The sequence below is a fragment of the Chelonia mydas genome, chromosome 9 (genome assembly GCF_015237465.2).
Source record: "Chelonia mydas isolate rCheMyd1 chromosome 9, rCheMyd1.pri.v2, whole genome shotgun sequence".
Taxonomy (NCBI): domain Eukaryota; kingdom Metazoa; phylum Chordata; order Testudines; family Cheloniidae; genus Chelonia; species Chelonia mydas.
The window spans coordinates 68509154-68528747 of record NC_057855.1 but is presented as its reverse complement, the minus strand read 5'-3'; the positions used below and the strand labels follow the sequence as shown (position 1 = coordinate 68528747).

The following is a 19594-nucleotide window of genomic DNA, read 5'->3' as shown; positions in this document are numbered from 1 at the left end:
GAGTACCCAGAAGATAAACGTGTACAGTGCAGGTAAGCCCGTGTTCATTCCATAATTACATGGGGGGGTGTCTTCCACCAGCTCCCCCTCTTTTTCCATCCAGGTCCCTTCAGCCAATCCCTGGCTGGGACCTTACCCTCCACGCCCCTCGTGGGAGAACTAAGGTGGGCTATAAGAAAGGGGGTTGGCTCCAAGCTGTACCAATCATAGGAGTCCCCAACCCCTCCATCCCATTCCGTTCCTTTTATGAACACCTCCTTTTTAAGTCCTTTTCTAAGCCATTTATCTGGTCACTGTATACCTTCCCTATGGAGTACCTGCACTGGACATCAGCCATAAGTAGGTGTCAGCAATTAGCTTAACTGTCTTCCCCACCCCTTTTTACTGTCTTTTACGATCCATTGTGTAAATAGTATATGAAACCTATTCCTTATTCCTGATAAGTTCTCTGGGTTACAGACCTACCACAAAGTTTGGAAACCCCATGAGCAGAATTTTAGGAGTGATTAGAGACATCCTTCTGTCGTTGATTCTCTTAAGCAGCATAGAAAAATATAAATGATTTGTTGATGTACTGTCTATACTCAATTGTGTTTTTTTTCTTTTAATGTTAACTAGGGGTTATAGATTCAAAGATTCTAAGGCCAGAAAGGATCATTCTGATCATCTAGTCTGATGTCCTGTATAGCACAGGCCATAGAACTACACAAGATTATTCCTAGAGCAGATCTTTTTGAATCATGTAACCTGAACACCAAATTAATCAGTATTCTGAAGCCAAAATTGCTTAAGATTTATAGCCTTTTGGACTAAATTTTCTGCAGAAGTACACCAAAAAACCCAACCAACCAAGCAATTAAAATAACCCCCTTTCCATGCTGACACATATACAAGATATATTTGTTATCTAATCTAAAGCAGAGATCAACTTAAGCAACAACATTTGGATTTTTGAACTGGGTTTCAAACACACTTAAGTATAGGTTAATTTTGATCTAGAATTTTGGTTTAGGCCATTATTCTGATTCTGATTTGGGCCACTTGCTGAATTTGTATCTGGCTCAAAGTTCACATTTCAAACAATCTGAAAGTTCAGGGCTGTCTGGGTGTGAGGTTTTGGTGTGGGTCCATCTCTCTCTCCATTAAAGCTAATAATAGGTGGAGCTGGTAGCACTGCCTATAATTAAAGCTGTCTGACACTTTTCATTATAAGATCCTGTTTTAATTGCTTTAAATTTGCCAAGTGGTAATAAATCAGGCTGAAGTTCTCCATGCCAAGTGTCTACCTCGGTCTGAATTTTTCAACTGATTTTGAGAATGAGACTAAGAAAATAGGCTGTTGTGTTGATGTTAAAAACGATAGTTGCCTTTTCTTTGAAAAGCTCTGTATTTGGCACTGGTGTGACCACTGCTGGACTACTGTTTGTGTGAATTGCCCACAACTCAAGAAGGATGTTGATCAACTGGAGCAGGTTCAGAGAAGAGCCACAAGAATTCCTAAAGTATTAGAAAACATGTTTTACAGTGGTAGAGTCAAGGAGCTCAATCTATTTGGCTTCATGAAGGTTAAGGGGTGACTTGATTAGAATCTATAAGTATCTACATGTGGAATAAATATTTAATAATGGACTCTTCAGTGTAGCAGAGAAAGATATAGCACGATCCAGTGACTGGAAGTTGAAGCTAGACAAATTCAGACTGGAAATAAGGTGTACATTTTTAACAGTGAGAGTGATTAATCCTTGGAACAATTTAGCACAAGTCATGGTGGATTCTCCATCACTGACTATTTTGAACTCAAGATAGGATGTATTTCTAAAAGATCTGCTCTAGGAATAATTTTGGGTAAGTTCTGTGGCCTTTGCTATACAGGACATCAGACTAGATGATCAGAATGGTCCCTTCTGGCCTTAGAATTTTTGAATCTATGACCCCTAGTTAACATTAAAAGAAAAAAAATGGAATCGGGTATAGACAGTACACCAACAAATCATTCATATTTTTCTATGCTGCCTAAGAGAATCAACGACAGAAGGATGTCTCTAATCACTCCCAAAATTCTGCTCATGGGGTTTCCAAACTTTGTGGTAGGTCTGTAACCCAGAGAACCTACCAGGAATAAGGAATAGGTTTCATACACTATTTACACAATGGATCGTAAAAGACAGTAAAAAGGGTGGGGGTGGGGAAGACAGCTAAGCTAATTGCTGACACCTACTTATGGCTGATGTCCAGTGCAGGTACTCCTTACGGAAGGCATACAGTGATAGGATAAATGAATTAATTGAACTAATGAGCTTCTGTTAATTACAAGTTTTAGTTTTCTTGAAGCAAGCATGCTGCAACAGATATGGTGCACTGTTTTGCACAAACTATTCTGTTGTCTTTCAGCTATTACAAAAAGTCAATGGAGGACTAATTATAAGTGTGTAGATAGATATGCAAAAAATGCTTGAAGATTTTGTTGGGAGTAATCTTATAAAAAGCTCTGGATTTCTGTTTCCACTGACCTTTCTTTTCTTTGTTTGAGGTATTCTTGAGGTGGTGGGGATCCTAGGTTCAAAAGCTTGGCCTTTTCTTCATTAAAGTTGGCCTACAGATCCCTATGTGGGGAGGTTTCTGCTCAGCACAGTGTTTTTCATACTAATGTCTGCAACTAAATTGCCCTCAGGCCATGAGCAAATGGCCAGTCTTGTAAAAGAGCATGTTCACCAAAGTGCTAAACTAAAGGTGGCAGGAGCTGAACTGACTGGGATTCTCAGAGGAGCACATTACTTATTTCTCCATATTTGCCTGAGGTGAATTTACAAAGTGGCTTCTATCAGGCAAGGCAAGCAGGTAACCAAAATAATGGCTTTAGTAGCTGTGAATGTAAAAGTCACTGCCTGCCTCTGGCCACTCTTCTTTGAAACAGCTGTCACTAGTGCAGTCAGCATGTTCATGTCAAACATGAATGTGTGTGGGGCCATGTGAGTGTTTGAGGGAACATATGTTAGACCTCACACTTTCCTGTTTGCATGCAAGAGTCACGCTGCACCTCTTTATCCCATTGTACCTAACTACCCATTTCATCTCTTCAGTACATCAAAGTTAATCTTCTGAAATTTCTCCTGTGAACTCAAGTCTACTGCTCGTTACTCACATTGAGTAGTACCTTGCTTCATGAATTCAAAGGGCTACTCATGAAGTAGGGTGCTATTCAGTGTGATTAAAGCTGCCAGAATTTAGCCTTTAGTTATTAGAGGAATGATCCTGAAATGATCCTCTTTATGTGCATGCATCTCTCCAAGTCAGAGGAGGGAACTTTGTTTGTGTCAGAATGGAAAGTTGGTATCTGATGAGAGAAACATTATTAAAGATGGAATATTTATGTTTACTTAACCATTTAAAATTTTTCTTAAATAGGTCATTCCGATTAGTAAACTAGTGTATGTTGTTTATTTTGTCAAACAGCTCTTGATGGTCCATGAAATGCATGGGGAGGGCTCTTACAGAGATCTTATGTAGTCCAGATAACTCTACTGTTTCTCCCTTACTCTTCATTTTGGCCCCACTATGTACACAAATTATCACGCTAATGTACCAGTATCAAAGGAATTAAGTGATGTAAATGTGATACAGAAGTTGTGAGAGATCCCTCCTCTAGCCTTATAGTTTTCCTTTGACACATTCTTCCAGGGTGCTGTGCCTTGGGGTGCCCTTTGATGTATTTCATCAGCTTCATAAATACTTCACAGGAGCCTCTTAAATGCTTATTATATTAACTTAAGGGGGCAGCAGCTCACCAATCACTCAGAGTCAGAGCTTTGCAGGTTCCTTGGATGACCTGCTCACTCATCTTTGAGTAAACATGTAAGAGAAATTGTACTGCAATGGTACTGCTTTTGCATGCAATCTTATGGCTGCAGTAATCCTTGCTGATAGGATGTGACTAGTATGCAGAGAACACCAGCTAGTATTTTTAATTAATTGCCAGAGGTGCCTAGTGTGTCAGACAGGTGTCTCTTGTTTTTACAAATCTACATAAAAAAGTAGTGCAGGAACCTCATGAACTCCGAAGTTCCATATCCCTGATGTCCATTTTGGCTGAGAATTAAAGAACCTGGAAGAGAGATTCCACCACTGTCAACAGGGGATAGATAACCCAACAAGTATGCCAAAAGGATCTTGGGCAACCATCTGAGCACACATAATTGAGTCCAGCGGTAGCCAGATCCTGTTATGTCTTTGATGTTGGCCTGACCATTTTTAAAATATACATCTCTTAGATAGTCAAAGGTTGCATATTTAATTCTAACTCTCAGTAAAAACTCCTAGAATGTGTATGCCTGTTACAGAACCCACTGTGTCACTACTGTTTTATTAGTTTTTCTTTTCATAAATGCTATTTTAATAAATAAATTTTGTATTAAAATAATCACCAGCTGCCTCTTATGTAGATATCACCCTAAACAAATTCTCCCTTGTTCATAACACATTAGTCAAACAGAGCTCCATGGATTTCATGCCTCACTTTTATATTCTTTTCGTAACTAGCTTTGTTATTTACTTACTGAAATATTCATGGACATAGTCTCTGAATTAAAGTCTACTTTTTTCTATTAAGTAGCAGATTATAATAAGGCTTCTCTGTTTTCCTAAAGTGCTTTCATTATTGTTAATGGCTTTTGAAAACACATTTTGAAAGGTTTACATCACGTTAAAAAACTTTGTAAAAAAATATTTGAAGAGCAGATAAGATCAATACAGTTACATGTAAAAATGGCATCTTCTTTCTCAACAGACCAGTTCCCTGTGTAAATTAAAAATCATATCTGGTTTATTCTTTTTTTTTGAGACAAATATAAAGTTTCACTCCAGTTACCAATGAACAGACATCACAAATAAGAGAGAGCAAGGTGGATTCTTTTCTGGTTTGAGCCTCCTCCACAGAATTGTCACCTTATTTCCAGTTGCAGGAACTATATTATTGGTGATGTTACATGAACCAGAAATAACGTGGATTGACGTTCAGATCCTAGAGTAAGTTTGCATTAGGATTTGTTTTAATAATATATAAACTGAGGACATTTCAGGCAGACAAGTATATGGTCTTACTATATTTTATTTTGATGCATACAAAGTTTGCCCTTAAATAGTTCATTTCTGCAGTAATAACAAAATGTACTTCTCATCCCACACTAACAAGTAAATATACACATCCATAATAATAAAATGGATCCCTTTGTTGCTAAAGGGAATAAAAGTCAGGAAGCAGGCTTTAGAACTGGGGTCCCTTGACAGGGGATCTTGGGTTTAAAATAGAAAAGACCTAAAGGGTAGGCTGAGTAACTATGAATGAGCTAGGAACTTTGGGACAGCCAGGCTGGACAACAGGCTTGGTCCCCCGAATCTTCCACCAGCTCCACTCAAGCAGACCTATGATGCCTGTTTGGGTACCCACTAAACTCATGGATCACCCATTTGAAACAGCCTGCAGAATCTGTGCCTTGGCCTGGACTTCATTGTCTTATTGTATGTTAATAAAAGCCCAGGAAGAGGATAGGACTGTGTCAAGGTTCCTCCCCCACTCTGAACTCTAGGGTACAGATGTGGGGACCTGCATGAAAAACCTCCTAAGCTTATCTTTACCAGCTTAGGTCAAAACTTCCCCAAGGTACAAAATATTCCACCCTTTTGTCCTTGGATTGGCCGCTACCACCACCAAACAAATACTGGTTACTGGGGAAGAGCTGTTTGGACACGTCTTTCCCCCCAGAATACTTCCCAAAACCTTGCACCCCACTTCCTGGACAAGGTTTGGTAAAAAGCCTCACAAATTTGCCTAGGTGACTACAGACCCAGACCCTTGGATCTTAAGAACGATGAACAATCCTCCCAACACTTGCACCCCCCCTTTCCAGGGAAATGTTGGATAAAAAGCCTCACCAATTTGCATAGGTGACCACAGACCCAAACCCTTGGATCTGAGAACAATGAAAAAGCATTCAGTTTTCTTACAAAAAGACTTTTAATAGAAATAGAAGTAAATAGAAATAAAAAAAAAATCCCCCCTGTAAAATCAGGATGGTAAATACCTTACAGGGTAATTAGATTCAAAACATAGAGAACCCCTCTAGGCAAAAACCTTAAGTTACAAAAAAGATACACAGACAGAAATAGTTATTCTATTCAGAACAATTCTTTTCTGAGTCATTTAAAGAAATCATAATCTAACACGTACCTAGCTAGATTACTTACTAAAAGTTCTAAGGCTTCATTCCTGGTCTATCCCCGGCAAAGACAGAATATAGACAGACACACAGACCCTTTGTTTCTCTCCCTCCTCCCAGCTTTTGAAAGTATCTTGTCTCCTCATTGGTCATTTTGGTCAGGTGCCAGCGAGGTTACCTTTAGCTTCTTAACCCTTTACAGGTGAGAGGAGATTTCCTCTGGCCAGGAGGGATTTTAAAGGGGTTTACCCTTCCCTTTATATTTATGACAGACTGTGTGGTAGAGCAGGGGTAAAAGGCACCTGTTCTCACTGGCATACATGATTATGTGTGTGATTAAGGATTTCAGGCAGAATTTCACCCACAATTCCCAGAGATATGCTGGCATCATTAGTGGTTTGTAAATAATGATAATTGAGCAATTTGTTATATTGGCTGAGGAAAATGTCATACAAAAGCAACCATATTAATGTTCAGTTACCTTTAGACAGAACACAGGGGAAAACAATGGAATGAAACAATCCGAGAAGTGGTGTTTAGTCTTCTGAGAGTATTCTGCAAACAATACAAAGAAACCAAAACAAATGGAAAAGTTACAAAACTGCTGACACCACTCTTTTAACATTTATGAAACACACTAGGCTAAATACTGCTCTCACTAATATCCGTGCAAACCACGCAACATCAGTAAGGTTACATGTGTATAACTGAGAACAGAATTTGGCTCACTATTCTCACTTGGTGGCTTTGGCTTTGTTTTTCCTATAGTATAAATATTAACTCATTATATTTTCAAATTCAGCTACTGAATATTCATCTTTTCTATTGTCAGAGGTGCGGGCAATTTTCCACATTCCAGCGCCCCCCCCCCCCCCCCCCAGCAATTTTTTGGCAGATGACTCTGATCTCTGACAGAATATCTGGAATCCCTGTCTGGTTATGTCTGTAACTAGTTCAATGACTATATTATAGTAATATTGAACACCCCAAGCTACAGAGCTCTGGTTTGTCTCTGTATCAAACAACTTTTGTAGAATTAACCTGTCTGCAGCCCTTTGTCTTGCACAGTTCTGACTGGCTGCTCCCCTGCTCTCTGCAGCTCTAGAGGAGAGTCAGAGCTTTGGCTCTGTGTGCTATGGCCATGCCCCAGGTGCTCCTTCTTGCACCCAGTTTTTCTACATCCACGACAATGGTCAGCTGGTGGTTTGATTGTTCCAACCCCCATTTCTTTCTATCTTTAATTTTTACTCTGTTTTCGGGCAGTGGAGAACAGATTTGTTTCTTTCTAATTTCGTCCTCCTCCTTGGGTTGGTTAACGCTTTGGCACTTTAACTCACCCTGAGCCTCCGCTGTAGCATCTCCCTGCCAGCTCCTCTGCCTCTGTACAGGCATTGCAGAACAGCCAAGAAAGCACTAGGAAAAATCCATGCGATGCCTCATTTTTGTGAGGCAGCCATCCCGGACTTGACAGATGGTGAGCTGTGCTCAGCCTGTACACAGCCAGTTGACATACAGATTCCATGGGAAGGATACGCTCCCTATTTGTGTCTTTCCATCCAAAATGCCAGGGACTCAGAGTTCCAAGTCCTCAGTTGCTAGGTGGTTTAGACTATATGCATTATGGAAGCCTACAAGACATCAGAGGTTCCTCTTCTGGAAGGGATCAAGGTGCATTTCATGAGATCCTTGACAACCTTGTGGATGGAATGAGCAAGTGTGTCCACCTTGGAAGTTTGCAAAGCAACCACTTGGTCAACAGCTAACACCTTCATTGAGCACTATAAGGTGAACTTTCTGTCCTCTCTAAAGAGGCTTCTATTGGCTTGAAGATGTTGCTAATGGTAGCCCAGAATTAATGTAGCCTCTTTCAACATGTTTGCAAGGGAGCTGCTTCCCTGTTCTCTTTCCTGCTGAATTTTTTCATAACCTTGACTACACCTGTGCACTGCTTGCTACTTCTCAGACGTTCAGAACTGTGAGAGATGCTGGGCTGCAGAATGCAAAATTTCTTACCAATAATTTTCTTTCTGCTAGCAGTGTCTTCCACAATTCTACCCATTCTAGATGGCTCATGAGCCAAAGGTCAGATATTAAGAAAGATCATTACTATATGGCTGTTTTCTATGTCAAATGTACTTAATTATTTCTTTGACTCTAGAGTGTCTGTTATGCAAATTTTACGGATTTGGAATACTGCAGATCATCTTGCAGCAAGTGGCAGCAGAGGGGGTGTGGCCAGACTAAATGACACAAAAACTTTGGTCCACTTCTGTGAGTTGCAGAGTGGAGAGGAACAGCCCAAAATTGTGGGCCATGCTGCTAGCAGAAAGGAAATTATTGATAAGATATTTTCTGATCAGAATGAATGAGGTCAGATAATCAAGGGATGGGAAAGTAAAGCAAAGTGCTTGCAAAGTGCTTGGATTCTGTTCGCAGCACTGTCAGGAACTTGCTGTGTGGCAACACCCATTTTTTCATGTTCTCTGAGTATATATATCTCTTCCTACTGTATTTTCCACTGCATGCATCCGAGGAAGTGGGTTTTAGCCCATGATAGCTTATGCCCAAATACATTTGTTAGTCTCTAAGGTGCCACAAGGACTCCTCATTCTTTTCACTTAACCATGTGTGCTTCAGTTTCCCCATCTCTAAAAAGGAAATACTGATCTCACAATAAGTAGTGTTTGTAAAGTGCTTTCACAGCGTCTGATGAAAGTTGTTATAGTAATGCAAAATATTACTATTAAATGGATTTAGGTAAGATTCAAGTAACTGGAATATCAAAATCCCGCCAGGGTACTGTAAAGTCAGTTTGCATTTCACCTGCTTATGACTCATTCCTGTTTCCAGGAGAATAGCTAATACAGTAAGAAGCTGCTCTCTGGAGTTTACCTGTGACACCCACAGGTGACAAGTGTTATCGAACAAAGTCTGAGCTGGTGTCAGACAGGTATAGGACACTGTCACTCTTCTCATTTCGTTGGAATAACTCATTAAATACTTTTCACCTGTGACAGTCCCAGGTAAAACCCAGAGTAGAATTACTTGTCTTTACTAAACTGATTCTCATTAATCCCTTAGCTGTCAGCTTTCAGCAGACATTACATTTAGTTTCCTGCAGTACTTTCTAACATGCACATTCTCTGACTGTGTGAAATGTTGCTAGACTTGTTTCATAGATAAATGTACATTATGCACTCAGATGCGTATTAATTTTATAGTAATATTTCTGATTAGCTGTTATTCTACTGAGCATTTTTGCTGACACAGCTTTGCATCTGCAAATAATTGCAACCTTCTAAACTACAGAAACAAATATTAGTGATGTCTGACTACCTGTTTGTGCTGACCAATCAAGTAATCTAAGTACTAATTTTTATGTCTGCAAATCTAAAGGGCTGGCTGAAATCTGATTCTCTAAAACTTGTTGAAATATAGGATTTTCATCCCAAGATTCCAGAGTGCTTGATTTAGAATTGTTACACTGATTTTGCAATACAATGTTGTTGTTTTTTTTAAATCTCCACTTCAACATTACTGAAATGCAGCCACTTTGAGGGTGGAAGGCAGTAGTCATTAAACAGCACACTGCAACTCTGCAGAAGTGTTCAAGGCAGAATGTGAACAATAACATATCCAACTGAAACCCAGAGAAGATTTTTTAATGTAAATGGAATGTAATTACCAAACCAGATTTCACTTAAGACACACCAGCCCCCCTTACCATTCCAAAAGGGTTCATGGGATTTTTAATAAGCACCGCTCGCCTCAGGATCACAATTTTGTATCTCACTGATATGAAGACCTACTACTGGCTTGTACCATGCTGTAGCCCTGGTTCAGTACTGACTTAAATGTAAGAGTAACAGCTACAGAATCACCATCACTTCCTTGCAATATAGCCTTAGTAAAATAATATTGCTCTGGCAAAACTGTGATTCATAATTATATACTGTATTAAAAATATTGCTAAGACAGGATGGTAACCTGCAGATTCCCAGGTTTGGTTGTTAAAATAGCTTTTCCACTTTGAGAACTGAAATACTGCCAGGAGTATTGGCCAGTTTTTGCCACCTTTACCTTGAGTGGCATTTTGGTTCTTCAATAGTCCCTTGAAATGGAGAAGCAAGTTACTACTCTGAGTGATTTGGCCGTGTATTTGTCTTGTTGGAGGCATTGCATTTATCTGAATAACTCAGTTTGCACAATTTCAGTATCATTTAATAATTTGTATAATGCTAGCTGTGTTTGTATATGCTATACAGTGGGACCCACAGAGTGGATCAGCAGGGCAGGGAACTCCACTTGATGAGTTTCCTGACCTACAGAGCAACCCTCCAGTTCTTCTTGGAGTGATTGCACGTATATAAGGCTACGTTTTAGTCACGGGTATTTTTAGTAAAAATCATGAACAGGTCTCAGGCCGTAAACAAAAATTCACAGGCCTGTGACTTGTCCATGACTTTTACTAAAAACACCCGCCCTGACTAAAACTGGGGTGGGGGGCAGTCCGGGGGCACCACGGGTGCTGGGGGAGGTGGCCTGGGATCCCTGCTGGTACTGAAGGGGCGGGGGGTCGGAGGGGCTGGCAGGGGCTTCCTATCTGGCTCCACATCCCTGCAGCTCCTAGGCGGCAGAGGCAGGGGCCAGGGCAGGGGCTCCACTACTCCCACCACAGGCGCCGGCTCCCATAGTTCCCATTGGCTGGGAATCGCAGCCAGTGGGAGCTGCGGGGGCGAGGCCCGTGGGCAGCGCATGGAGGCCCTCTCTGCCGCCTAGGAGCTACAGGGGGGCCATGCCAGTGGGAGCTGGGGAGCCACCCACCCCGAGGTAAGTACCCCCTGCACTCCGCAACCTCCTGCCCCTAGCTCTGAGCCCCATCCCACACACGCAAACTGCTGCTGCAGGCCCTGGGACTGCCCGAACCAGGCAGCCCCTGAACTAGCACCAGCCACTGCAAAAGTCATGGAGGTCACGGAAAGTAACGGAATCAGTGACCTTCACAACAGATGTGCAGCCTTACCTATGTGCCTTCCACTCTAGGTGCGTGCACACTGTGAGCACAGTCATCAGAATTTTTTCTCTCAGTGGTACATGTCAGGGCGACTCAAGCGTCCCCTGCTGGCATACACCGACAGCGCCAGTATGAAGCGCTCAGCCAACCTGGCGCCCCCTCAGTTTCTTCTCACTACGACAGTCCCTGGAATGACACTTTCCTTGCTTTTGCAAGCTCTCTCAGTGGTCATTGTCATCTTCTTTCTGTACATAGCTGGTTGTAGTCAGTTTCAGCTAATTTTAGTGAAGTTCTGTAACCTTGTGCTTTAGCGGAGTTTCTGTCCATTCCCCAGTTCCGAGGCTTGCCTCAGTCACCAGGCTTTAAGCCCCATGCCTCCTGCAACAAGGCTATGTTCCTGAGCATCCCATACTCAAGTTGCTTAAAGTGGCTGGGGGAAGCTCCTATTGGGGACCATTGCCAAACCTGCAAGGACTTTAAGCCTCACACAAAGAAGGATTGGGAGGCCAGACTGAAATTCCTCCTTATGGAAGCGGCACTGAGACCTCCATCTGAGCCAGGCCAATGAGACTCGGCACCGAATGCCTTGGCGTTGGTAAGGAGTGCTCCTCCTACTGTTCTGGAATCCCGGCACTGACCATCATCCTCAGTGCCTAGGAAAAGGCATAGGAAACAGCCTGCCAAACAGGGGCAATCCCCAGCATGGAAGACTGCCTGGCTTGGGGATCAGTGTAGATTGTGATCTAAGCCAAAGCACTCCTCTACCTCAGTACTGTAGAAGCTGGCACCATTTATGCAGGCATCTGTGCAAGCTCTGTTGAGTCATACTGGAAGAGCCTTCTCCATCTGCGGCACAACCCGGTTCCAGTACTGTCTTGATACCAATCACACCGGAAGTGTTTGCTGTTGCTAGAGACCTTCTCTTGCTGTTGGTACTGGTATCATCCCCAAGAGTCAGCATTATCGATGCTGGTGGACAGGAGGGAACCTGCTGGATCCTTTCATTGTTTGGTACCGTCACCTTCAGAGTTGGAGATTCGGTCTTACTCCTCCAGCCTGAGGAGCTGCTCTCCCAGCTCTTCCATGCATTTCCCATCCAAGGTCCCAGGCACAGGAGTGCCATTTAGTGGTGGCCAGGAGTTCATTGGGGGCCTACAAAGGTCCACTGGCCGTTTTGGAATCATTGTGGTTTCCTCCAATTCTCAGGCTTATTCCAGATGCTCCTATTCAGTGGCCTCAGAAAGAAGGGTGGCATTGTTCAGGGAGCACCTGAGCCAGACTCTGGTACTGAACTGCAAGAGCTGGCTCAACAGGATCCTGCTGATGCAGAAAGAGATAATGAGCTTCCACAGCTGGTGCTGGCCTCCTCCTCCTCTTCCCCTGATGCGGCAGCCTCAGTAGGGGGCGGATTGCCTCCCCCTGATGACTATAAGGTTCACCGAGAGTTGTTGAAGAGGGTGGTCTTAAGTCTGGGCATACAGGTGGAGGTAGTGAAAGAGTCCTCCCATAGCCTGGTTGACATTTTAGCTGCTGTGGGCCCTTCAAAATTAGCCCGGCCTCTCAATGAGGCCATTATGGACCTTGTTAAGACCTTGTGGCAGATCCCTGGTGGTATCTGCTGCCAATGAGAGAGAAAGACAGGGTCATCAGGGTGCAACCCCAAAATCAAAAGACTCGAAGAAATTAGACTTATTCAGTAGGAAAGTTTATTCTACCAGGGGATTAAAACTCAGAAGTGTAAACCAGAAGGCGCTGCTGGGCAGGTGTGTTTTTAACCTGTGGGACTCCATGCAGAAATTCAATGAATTGCTCCCACAAGGAACTAGAAAAAGGTTCTCGGTAGTGGACGAGGGAAAATCAGTTGGAAGGGCCTCTTTATAAGCTACCTTGGATGCGGCTGACTTGGCATCCAGATCCATGGCTTCGACATGGCTCCCCCATGCACGGGAGTTCATGGCTACAGTCCTCAGGACTCCTGCAGGAGATGCAGCAGACACTTCAGGACCTGCTTTTCGAAGGAGCTTCACTTTTTTTTTCAGAACAGTCTGAACTGAAGCTTCTTGATCTAAAAGACTCTTAAGTCCCTTGGATTGTACATCCCAGGCCCTTCAAGGAAACGCTACAGGTCTCAACAGCCCCTCCGGTACTCTGCCCTGGCTGGCTGTCAAGATCTGTGGAGGAAGAGAAGCAGGGTTTTAGGCATAGGCCACCACCACCTTTTACTTCGACATCAATGCTTGTCACACCCAGATATCTAGGAGGATCTAAAGAGGTGTTTTGATTGGATGCTCAAAGATTTTGTACGGTTTCCATGATGCCAGACCCCATTTCTTCTTTATTTGCAAACTGCCTTTCCCACTTCTTCAGGACATGGTCCTGTATCACCATGGACCATTAGTTGTTGAGCACAGTGGAAGTGGGATACACTCTCCAGTTTATTTCTACACCTCCTTCCAACCTTCTTCCCCATCCCTCTCATGAAGAACTTCTGGTCTGAGAGGTTCAGTCTTTCCTTTGGTAAGAGTTGAGGAAGAGGGTCATCAGAATTTAAGAGGGAAGGGGTTCTACTCCTGTTATTTCCTAATCCTCAAAGCCAAGGGAGGTCTCACGCCAATTAAACCTGTGTCAGCTCAAAACAATTGCAAGAAAATAAAGTTCTGCGTGGTCACCCTGGCATCCATTATCCTCTCACTGGATCCCAGAGACTGGTATGCTGCCTTCGATGTAAGAGACGCCTATTTTCATTGGTTGATATACCAAGAACACAGAAAGTTCCTCAGATTCATAGTGAACTGCTCACACTACCAATTCATGGTCCTCCCATTCAGCCTGTCTGCAGCTCCGTGGGTGTTCATAAAATGTATGGCAATAGTGGCAGCTTTCCTGAGGAGGTTAGTGGTGCAGGTCAACCCCTATCTAGATGTCTGGCTAGTCAAGATCCGGTCCAGGGATCAAGTAGTGTCCAATACTCAACTTATCCAGTCGACGTTCAAGGCCCTAGCCCTTCTGATAAATGCAGAAAAGTCTACCCTTGCTCCAGTGCATAGGATAGTGTTCATTGGGGCGGTGCTCAAGTCTACCTACACCAGGGCCTACCTCCCAGAGATATGATTCCAATCAGTCAGATCCCTGATAACACACCGCAAAGGTCTTCCAATCAGCACAGCCCAAAATTTTATGAGGCTCTTAGGTCATATGGCCTTGTGCACCTACACGATACAACTGCACCTCATACACCTCCAGACATGGCCGGCCGTACCAAACCGCTGCCATCTGGACACCGTACTCACAGTACCACCATGGATTCTTGTCTCTCTGAATTGGTTGTTGGATCCACTCATGGTTTGTTCAGGCATCCTCTTTATGTGCCCTCAACCGTCTATGACCCGGGCCTCAGATGTGTCAGCGCTAGGGTGGGGAGCTCACAAGGAGCCCCTCAGAACTCAGGGCCTTTAATCTCTGGCTGAACTTTCACTCTACATCAACATCAGGAAACTCAGATTAGTTTGCCTTGACTGTCAGACCTTTCTGCCTCACATTACGGGCATAAATTTGTTTGTTCTCATGGACAACACTGCAGCTGTGTTTTATCTCAACAGGTAAGGAGGAGTGAGCTCGCACTTCCCTCATTTGACAAGAAGCAATACAGGTACAGGAGTTTTGCGTAGCCCACTCAATCAACCTCCAGGCCTCTTACCTTCCAGGAATGCAAAACAAGCTGGCAGGTCTTTCTCCAGTCACCACGAGTGGTCCATTTGCCCAGTTGTGGTGAGAGACATTTTCCAGTAGTGGGGGACTCCCGGGATAGAACTGTTTGCAAACAGATACAACAGAAAGTGTCACTAATTCTGCTCCCTATGAGGCCACAGTTTGGGTTCTATCACAGATGCCTTTCCACTACCTAGGATGGGACAACGTTGTTATGCTTTTCCCACAGTCCTGCTCGTGTACAGAGTGCTGCTAAAGATCAAGTGGACCCAGGCCTGGGTTATTCACATAGCTTCAACTTAGCCCTACCAACCCTGGTTCTCAACTCTGCTAGACCTCTCAGTGGTGACTCCAGTCCTGCTTAGAATCATAGAATCATAGAATCATAGAATATCAGGGTTGGAAGGGACCCCAGAAGGTCATCTAGTCCAACCCCCTTCTCGAAGCAGGACCAATTCCCAGTTAAATCATCCCAGCCAGGGCTTTGTCAAGCCTGACCTTAAAAACCTCTAAGGAAGGAGATTCTACCACCTCCCTAGGTAACGCATTCCAGTGTTTCACCACCCTCTTAGTGAAAAAGTTTTTCCTAATATCCAATCTAAACCTCCCCCATTGCAACTTGAGACCATTACTCCTCGTTCTGTCATCTGCTACCATTGAGAACAGTCTAGAGCCATCCTCTTTGGAACCCCCTTTCAGGTAGTTGAAAGCAGCTATCAAATCCCCCCTCATTCTTCTCTTCTGCAGACTAAACAATCCCAGCTCCCTCAGCCTCTCCTCATAAGTCATGTGCTCTAGACCCCTAATCATTTTTGTTGCCCTTCGCTGGACTCTCTCCAATTTATCCACATCCTTCTTGTAGTGTGGGGCCCAAAACTGGACACAGTACTCCAGATGAGGCCTCACCAGTGTCGAATAGAGGGGAACGATCACGTCCCTCGATCTGCTCGCTATGCCCCTACTTATACATCCCAAAATGCCATTGGCCTTCTTGGCAACAAGGGCACACTGCTGACTCATATCCAGCTTCTCGTCCACTGTCACCCCTAGGTCCTTTTCCGCAGAACTGCTGCCTAGCCATTCGGTCCCTAGTCTGTAGCGGTGCATTGGATTCTTCCATCCTAAGTGCAGGACCCTGCACTTATCCTTATTGAACCTCATCAGATTTCTTTTGGCCCAATCCTCCAATTTGTCTAGGTCCTTCTGTATCCTATCCCTCCCCTCCAGCGTATCTACCACTCCTCCCAGTTTAGTATCATCCGCAAATTTGCTGAGAGTGCAATCCACACCATCCTCCAGATCATTTATGAAGATATTGAACAAAACCGGCCCCAGGACCGACCCCTGGGGCACTCCACTTGAAACCGGCTGCCAACTAGACATGGAGCCATTGATCACTACCCGTTGAGCCCGACAATCTAGCCAGCTTTCTACCCACCTTATAGTGCATTCATCCAGCCCATACTTCCTTAACTTGCTGACAAGAATACTGTGGGAGACCGTGTCAAAGGCTTTGCTAAAGTCAAGAAACAATACATCCACTGCTTTCCCTTCATCCACAGAACCAGTAATCTCATCATAAAAGGCGATTAGATTAGTCAGGCATGACCTTCCCTTGGTGAATCCATGCTGACTGTTCCTGATCACTTTCCTCTCATGTAAGTGCTTCAGGATTGATTCTTTGAGGACCTGCTCCATGATTTTTCCAGGGACTGAGGTGAGGCTGACTGGCCTGTAATTCCCAGGATCCTCCTTCTTCCCTTTTTTAAAGATTGGCACTACATTAGCCTTTTTCCAGTCATCCGGGACTTCCCCCGTTCGCCACGAGTTTTCAAAGATAATGGCCAAGGGCTCTGCAATCACAGCCGCCAATTCCTTCAGCACTCTCGGATGCAACTCGTCCGGCCCCATGGACTTGTGCACGTCCAGCTTTTCTAAATAGTCCCTAACCACCTCTATCTCCACAGAGGGCTGGCCATCTCTTCCCCATTTTGTGATGCCCAGCGCAGCAGTCTGGGAGCTGACCTTGTTAGTGAAAACAGAGGCAAAAAAAGCATTGAGTACATTAGCTTTTTCCACATCCTCTGTCACTAGGTTGCCTCCCTCATTCAGTAAGGGGCCCACACTTTCCTTGGCTTTCTTCTTGTTGCCAACATACCTGAAGAAACCCTTCTTGTTACTCTTGACATCTCTTGCTAGCTGCAGCTCCAGGTGCGATTTGGCCCTCCTGATATCTTTCCTACATGCCCGAGCTTCTGTTGCACCTGGACTTGATCTCCCAGGACCAATCCTGCTTCCTTCATTTAATGGCCTGGAAGCTCCATGGCTAAATCCCAGAGAACAAGGTTGTCAGAACAAGTTCGCCTGGTCCTACTAGGTAGCAGAAGGACCTCCACCAGGCTACTCACCTTTCAAAGTGGAAGCAGTTCTCTATTTGGGCATCCCAATGCAGAGTCTTGCCCATGCGTTTTTTCAAGTACAACACATACTTGAATATTTATTACACCTGATACAGCAAGGCTTAGCAATCTCCTTTATCAAGATTCACCTGGCAGTAATATCAGGTTCACCGTCAGGTGGATAACTGGTCTATTTTTTCAAATGACATGTCTGTCAGATTCCTCAAAGGCCTGAAATGTTATACCCTCAAGTAAGAGAGCCTTTTCTTCCCTGGGACCTGAACTTGGTCATATCAAAGCTTATGGGACCACCATGTGAACCTTTGGCAACATGCACCTTATTATACCTCTCCTAGAAAGTGGTTTTCTTAGTGGCCATCACTTCAGCCGGTCGGGTGTCAGAACTCTGTTCCCTCGCATCAGAGCCTCCGTACACAGTCTTCTTTAAAGATAAGGTGTATTTGCATCCTCACCCCAGTTTCCTCCTGAAAATGGTTTCACAATTTCATGCCAATCAGGCAATCTACCTACCTGTCTTCTATCTGAAGCCTCATGCAAGTAGGAGTGAACAACGTTTTCACTCATCGGACATCATATGAGCCCTAGCTTTCTACATAGAACTAAATCATTCCGAAGGTCCACCCAACTGTTCATAGCTGTAGCTGACAGGATGAAGGTCTCCTAATCTTTTCACAGACAATTTTGTCCTGGATTACTTCATGTATTTGTACTTGTTACGATCTGGCAGGTGTTTCACCATTACCTAACCTGACTGTTCATTCCACAAGGTCGCAAAGATCCTCAGCAGGATTCCTAGCACAGAACCCTATTCAAGACATTTGTAAAGCAGCAACCTGATCATCAGTGCACATGTTCTCTTCCCATTATGCCATCACTCAGCATTCCAGAGATGATGCCAAATTTGGTCGAGCTATTCTGCAGTCTCTATGTCCATGAAATCTGATCCCTCCACCTATTCAACTGCTTGGGAGTCACCTAGAATGGAAGGCACATTTGCAATCAGTTCAGGAATTAAAAAATGGTTACTAACCTTCCATAACTGTTGTTCTTCAAGATATGTTGCACATATCCATTCCATGACCCATCCTTCTGCCCCTCTGCATTGGAGTTTTCCAGAAAGGAGGAGCTGAGGGGGCACGGGGTCGGATGGACACTTTACACTGGCACTGTTGGTGCATGCAGGCAGCTGCCCCAGCAGGTACCACTGAGGGAAAAAATTCTGGCAACTGTGCTCTCGGTGCATACACACCTAGAGTGAAATGTTAGGAAAGGTTAGTATTTTTTCCCTGTATGTTGCTAACAAAACTGCCCATTACCATGGGCACAGTATGTGTAGCTCTGGCCTCCACCCTCTAGGACTACCATATGTATTCTGCTCCCTGACTTGTAGCTCTTCTGCTTGGTGCCTGGATCAAACACTTAGCTCCAGCTATACTGCACAATGAAATAAGCCAGGATTTTGCCTTTTAATCTTTAAATCTCTTGTATCTTACTATATAAAATAACCAACTAAACAGTGGTTATTCTACAGTCCTGTATAATGCATTTTGTATGTAACAAAAATAGTCCTGTTGGATAAATGGGATAATCCTGTAATTGTATAGGTCTCTAAACTAAAATGCTGTAGGAATTCACTGGTAGGCTAATCCTACAATATTTAATGAATAAATTAATGTTATTACAGTTCAGGGTAAAACTAAGGTGTGTCTGTAGGACTTTCTTATCTGGGATGTAAAATAATATTGTTCTCAGTGGCTCTCCATTGACTTCAATTGATGGATTTGCACGCTGTGACTTTTTCCCAATGAATTTATTCAGGTACTGTACTTACTGCATGTACACAGGTATGTCTTGGGAGTTTTCTCATTTTTTCTTTCCAGCAGAGTATCCCAATGGGTTAATTTTAACCTCACTTTACACAGGACTAATTTTACCCACCAGAACCAGGAAGTATTTAATCATCAGGCCTGTTAAATAGATAGTTTGTTTTAAATCATATATTCATATTTGTTTAATGAACAAGAAAACAAAAGGTCGTTCTCTTTGAGTATTTTATTTTGCTTTTTGTTTAGCTTTTTCTGCATAACTTTTTGGCATATATAACAGAAATCTCTGCCCGCCCCACCCCCCAAGAAGCTGTGATTGAGTCTGGTGTTGATCCCCAGTATTGTAAGTTCAGGTTTGCAGTGCCAAGAAGCAGCAGTTAAACACTGGTGGAGATGTGGAGATATGTGCATCAG

General features: G+C 43.6%; 1 protein-coding gene across 2 annotated transcripts in view; it reads left to right on the top strand.

The window, feature by feature from the left end:
- Nucleotides 1-19594, top strand: part of PCDH11X (protocadherin 11 X-linked) — a 985888-nt gene that overhangs the window by 565917 nt on the left and 400377 nt on the right. The gene's annotated exons all lie outside the window — the stretch shown is intronic.